Source organism: Rhipicephalus sanguineus, unplaced genomic scaffold, assembly GCF_013339695.2.
Source record: "Rhipicephalus sanguineus isolate Rsan-2018 unplaced genomic scaffold, BIME_Rsan_1.4 Seq1073, whole genome shotgun sequence".
NCBI classification, from domain to species: Eukaryota; Metazoa; Arthropoda; class Arachnida; order Ixodida; family Ixodidae; genus Rhipicephalus; species Rhipicephalus sanguineus.
The window spans coordinates 581,778-587,777 of NW_023614277.1; positions in this window are offsets into that span (position 1 = coordinate 581,778).

The window sequence follows — 6,000 nt, forward strand, 5'->3', positions numbered from 1 at the left end:
AGCAATTATACAGTAACGGAACTTGAATGCCTCGCGGTTGTTTTCGCCGTCCAAAAATTCAGACCTTATTTGTACGGCCGACATTTCAAGATCGTCACAGATCACCATTCACTGTGTTGGCTTGTCGGACTACGCGACCCAGCTGGTCGATTAGCTCGTTGGGCATTGCGGCTTCAAGATACAACTTTTCTGTTGCTTACAAGAGTGGTCGCTGCCACGCAGACGCCGACTGCTTATCTCGTCTTCCATCTCAGAATGTGGACACTACTGACGACGACGATTTCGACAACTACCTCGTTGCGATTTCCTCCAACTTCCCTAGTTTGGACGCCTTCGGTCACGAGCAACAGCGCGACCCTTCAGTGAGACAAATTATCGATGCGACCCGCAGCTCTGAACGCGCAACGCCATTTGTAGTTCATGATGGCCTTCTATATCGCAAGAATTACTCCAGCGATGGCGCCCCACTGCTACTCGTCGTCCCCGAATGTCTGCGCCTTGCGGTCTTCCGCGCAATGCATGACGACATTACGTCTGGGCACCTTGGATTTGCCCGGAACTTCACCGTATCCGACAACGTTTCTACTGGCCTCGACTGTGGAAGACGACCAAGCACTACGTCGCGAGTTGTGATGTCTGCCAGCGCCACAAACAACCTACTACTCATCCGGCAGGCACACTGCAACCTGTTAAACCACCGACTTCACCTTTTGAGAAAGTCGGCATAGACTTACTCGGCCCCTTCCCTAAGTCTGCCACCGGCCGCCGCTGGATTATCGTGTGCGTAGATTACCTAACGCGGTATACTGAAACGATGGCAGTTGCTTCAGCCACCTCATCAGATGTGTCGTGGTTTCTGCTGCACTCGATTATCCTCCGTCACGGAGCCCCTCGTGTGGTGATCAGTGATCGCGGCCGGCAGTTCACCGCTGATGTTGTTGAAGAGTTGTTACGGCTCTGTGGGTGTCACTATCGGCATTCCTCACCTTATCATCCACAGACCAACGGCCTAACAGAGCGCACCAATCGTACCATCATCAATATGCTTCAATGTATGTCTCAGCGGACCATAAGAACTGGGATGCTGTATTACCTTTCGTTACATACGCCTTAATACCGCAAAACACGAGGTCACAGGATATACGCCTTTTTTCCTTCTCTATGCTCGTCATCCTCAAACCTTTCTCGACACCATACTTCCTTTCTCGACAAACGAGAATGCCAGTGTTGCGCAGACTTTGTGTCGCGCCGAAGAGGCGCGTCGACTTGCGCGACTTAGAACTCTCTCCTCCCATGCTCGTGCTAAAGACCGTTACGACGCAAGACACCTGCCAGTCACCTTCGCCAAAGGTGATTTTGTCTGGCTATGGACTGTTCGAAAGAAGGGACTCTGCCAGAAGCTCCTTTCCAAGTACTCGGTCCCTTTGTCATTACCCAGTGCTTGAGTGACGTCACTTACGTCGTGAAAGACAGCTGAGAACCGCCGTTCGCGCAACACGCAGGTTGTGCATATTGCACGATTGAAGCCTACAACAACCGATCACTCTGACTCGCTCGGTGAGCTTCGTCTTGCCCGGAGGGAAATGTAACGCGGCGCTGAAAGAGGAGGAAGAAGAGGACTGGCACGAGGGATTGCTGACCGGCGGTTTGCGACCGTCTCCTGTTTTTTCTCCAGCTTCTACTTCGCATTGTAAATAAACCCATCACATCCGTAAGAATATCACACCTGAAAAAAATTTTGCATGCCCAATGCGTGGGGTCGATCCTCAAAGTTTCGTGTTTTTTTTTTATTCTTGCTAGTGGTGCTAGCTACTGGTTGCTTTTTGTTGTGTTTGTGTGAAATTGCATGGACTTCAGTAAAGCACTTGGTTTTCAAGCAATATATATGACCACTTTTAGCATTTGCTTTCAAACTGTGAATATTGCAAATATGTATTCTTTTAATTAATTCCTTGCTTCTTCCACTTTTCTGTAAACTTATGAACATTTCAGAGAGGATGGGAGCCCCTGGGAACCCACAAAGAACTCCAGGATCTGCAGTCAGCATTTTATCAACGGCGAAAGATCAAATGATCCGAGAAGTCCAGCTTATGCCCCAGCTCTCCATGGCGTTACCCACCTGCAAACGCCAGTCAGAGGTGCTATCGAGCGGCTTCAGCGCAGTGTGAGAAGGCGAAGAGCTGCGCGCGCGCCGGCGCCAGTGTGTCTGGCGAGGCTAGACGCCACTCCTCCCGAACGTGCAGACCAGCAGCGGCGAGCAGCGCGCGACAGTGGCGGAGTCTGCGCGCGCGCCGGCGCCAGTCTGTCTGGCGCGGCTAAGACGCCACTCCTCTGAAGGCGCATGCCAGAAGAAGCCTATCCATCAGAGAAACCGACATTTTGTGCCAGAACTGTTTCAACCGCTTCAAACAGATCGCCGTAGAGTCTCTGGATGCATCTCATTCTGACGAAAATTTTTTTCCCGAGCAAATTGCTGTCGAAGAGCTAAACGTATTCGTGAAGACAACAAAATATATTTTTTCAGCGAAATTACAGGGGGTCGACGGACATGCACCGACGTTCTTCTCTGAAGACACCCAGCAAATACGTAGCCAAGCTGCTATGACAAGCTAGGTGACCACCAGCTCCGCAGTGACTCAGTCCCGCGCCACTAGCGCAAGCTGCCGAGATATTTTTTCGCAAGTTTATCGTGCTGGTTTGAAATTTTTATCAACGCTGACCCTTCGCGTGGCCGCACCCGTGAAATCCATGCGCCGGCGCGACAGCGCTCCCTCAAAATCTACTATAAACACATGGCACGTAAACGAAGCTACTGTGTCGAGAAAAAACGTTGGTTCATGCGTCAACGCATGCAGGCATTAGTGATCGGGACGTTGTAATGAAAGCGGTGTACTTACGATGAGCTCCACTTCGTAAGGAAGCTTGTTGACGCTTGTCTGTGGTAAACACTTGGCGCGTATAGTGACATTGTCGTCCCACACAGCTGTTACATCGGACACATGTCCACTATTATAAAGCGCGGCCCCTTTGCGCACACTATCGCCGAAAGTAATTATCAGGGACGCGCACAAGCGGCAAATCGCACGCGCGCACTTCCGTCATGCTTGCAGTGAAAGGAGGCGTCCGCTACGCGACCCGCATGCGGTTCCAACGGCCGCCGCTACGCGGCTTTCAGTGGCGCCCCTATAGGCGCTGGGCATCGCGGATTGGCTGCGCGTACACGGGGACGCCGCTGCGCACTTCCGCCTAGCAACGGCCGCCATGACGAGACGACGCGCTCTCCTTCTCGGGGTGCCTTTCGCGGGAATTTTAAACGGTGAAACACGGCCGCCGGGCACCCGTGGAATTTTCATCGCCGCCTGTGCTTGTGAACTGCTACTGCTCTCGCGTTGACCGAAGACGCCGTCCGTCGCCGCAGGGTTCGACTGTGCTTTGTGTATTTTGTTTTGTTATAACGGGAGCACGTTCGCCCATGAACATTTGTGTTGTCGCCACTGTCTTTTGTGCCTTGGCGCTGCCGCAAGACGCGATCGGCCGTTGTGTTCTACCTGTGCGTTTCTTTTTTCTTTTTTTAACAGTGAACACGCTTGTCCTTGAATATCTGTGCTGTCTGCTGTGTCTTTTGAGCCCTCGCGTTGTCGCAATACATAATCGTTGTTGTGTTGGACTGATTGCTTTTGTTTATTTTTTTGACGCTGAACACGCTTTCACGTGAATATATGTGTTGTCGCCAGTGTATTTTGTGATCTCGCGTTGTCGCAAGACGTGATCGCCGTGGGTTCGAGTGTGCGTTGTGTTTTTTTTTTATTTTTCTTTCGTGGCTGTTCTTGCCAATGCATTTCGCATCCCTGCAACGCCGGTGTTGTACGGCTATGACCACGGAAAACAGCGCATGTGAGACATCGGCGCGCCGCGCGATCGAATGCGTTGAAGACAATGACAGTTCATCGCCTGACGTATACGTGGTTCGGGTGAACATCACTGATGAACAAGACGCCTGCAGCTGGGTAGAAGATTACGGTTTGAAGACAAACACATCGTGGGTTGTAGACTTCGTGAAGTCAATTATAATAGCAAGGTGTGAAAGGTAATAGAAATAAGATGTTTCATAACTTCAAAGATATATATTATTATATATATATATATATATATATATATATATATATATATATATATATATATATATATATATATATCTGAAAAAAAAATTCTGAATTCATTTTATTGGTGGTTGATATATATGTATTATATATATATACACCACCAATAAAAAGAATTCAGAAATTTTTTTTCAGAAGCTCCGAATCGAACTGGCAACCTCTCGCTCCGCAGCGCGCGGCGTTAGACGGCTAGGCCACGAGGCGTACATCTTTCAGCATGCTAACGGCGAGCTATTTATATTGTCACGGTGCGTCATGGACATGAGCTAGCGCGGTGCTCTCCGAAGATGAAGACGACGAGTGAGAGAGAAGCGCTTGCGCGTGGGGTTTTTCAGCCATCTTGTTTGGCTGCCACTTCACTTGTGTAAATATCCATTAAACCGTCATCTCGCCTCCGTCAGGTTTGGTGGAGCTGCTGGGTACGACACGCCTCGCAACGGAACTCCGCAGCGACCGTCGTTTGAAAGGTCTCTCGACAACAATGGCGGAAGATACGGCGTCTGCATCTGCGCCCGGTCTCCCCGCGGATGAAGAAGATGCGGCGACTGCAGCTGCACCTGCGACAACAACGGTCGTGCTCGAACACCCACGGGATCCTGGCAAGTTTAGCGGTTCCGGCGATCCTAATGAAGTGGACGTTGAGGATTGGCTGGCAGAGTACGAACGCGTGAGTGCTCGCAACCGTTGGGGCCCGCCTCTTGTGCTGGCCTATCTGATATTTTACCTCAAGGGAACTGCCAAAGTATGGTATGAGAACCACGAAACTGAACTCGGGAGTTGGGCGACGTGCAAAGAGAAAATGTTGGACTTGTTTGGGAAGCCCGTCGGACGAAAGATGGCTGCGAACAAAATGCTCGCATCTCGGGCGAAGACTTCCACGGAATCGTACGTCTCGTACATAGAAGATGTGCTAGCACTGTGTCGCAAACCCAGTGCCGAGATGCCCGAGGCCGACAAGGTTGGACATATTCTTAAGGGTATCGCGGATGACGCCTTCAACCTCTTAATATGCAAAAATTATTCGACAGTGGACGCCATTACAAAGGAGTGCCGGCGCTTTGAGTAAGCTAAGAGCCGGCGCATAGACAGCATGTTTGCCCAGCTTCCGAATATGGCTGCAACATCTTGCGAAGACCGTACAAGAACACAACCACCAGCTCCAGTTTCATCAGACCAGGTGACTCGCATTGTCCGCCGCGAAATTGAAGCCATGGCCCCTGCTCCGGCTCACACTACTGCAAGTGACACGAGCCCCATCACTGCTCCCATGATTCAAGCCATCGTGCGTCAGGAACTCGCCAGCATAGGCATTCACTCTGTGTGCACTGTGACCAGCCCACAGCAAACTTCGTGGCGTCCGCCCTCGTCCTATCACGAGCAGCGGTTTCCGGCCCGATCTCGCGACCCCGCTGCTTGGAGAACCACTGACAATCGACCAATTTGTTTTCACTGCCATCGTATCGGCCATGTAGCCCGTTACTGCGATACCCGCTGGTCCTCGCCACCTCGGCCATCGTCTGCCCCTTACCACCGACAGGACAGTACCCGCTTCGCAACTCCCACCAGTCTGCTTCGCCGAACTTGAACAGAAGGTTCAACAGCCGCTCTCCGTCGCCGCACGGCCACCAGTCGCGTTCGCCTCCAGGACGTCGCCAGTCGTCTCGCTCGCCGCACACTCGCCGACCGTCCTCCCCATTCAACCCTGCTTCTGCCTATCCGTAAAACTAAACAGTGCAGCGCCCGGAGGTGACGCTGCATTGTCGACTTCCTCCATAAATCCTTTTTGACGCTTTCGACGAGACGAAGCTTATTAGACGTTGACGTTGATGGTATGACTATT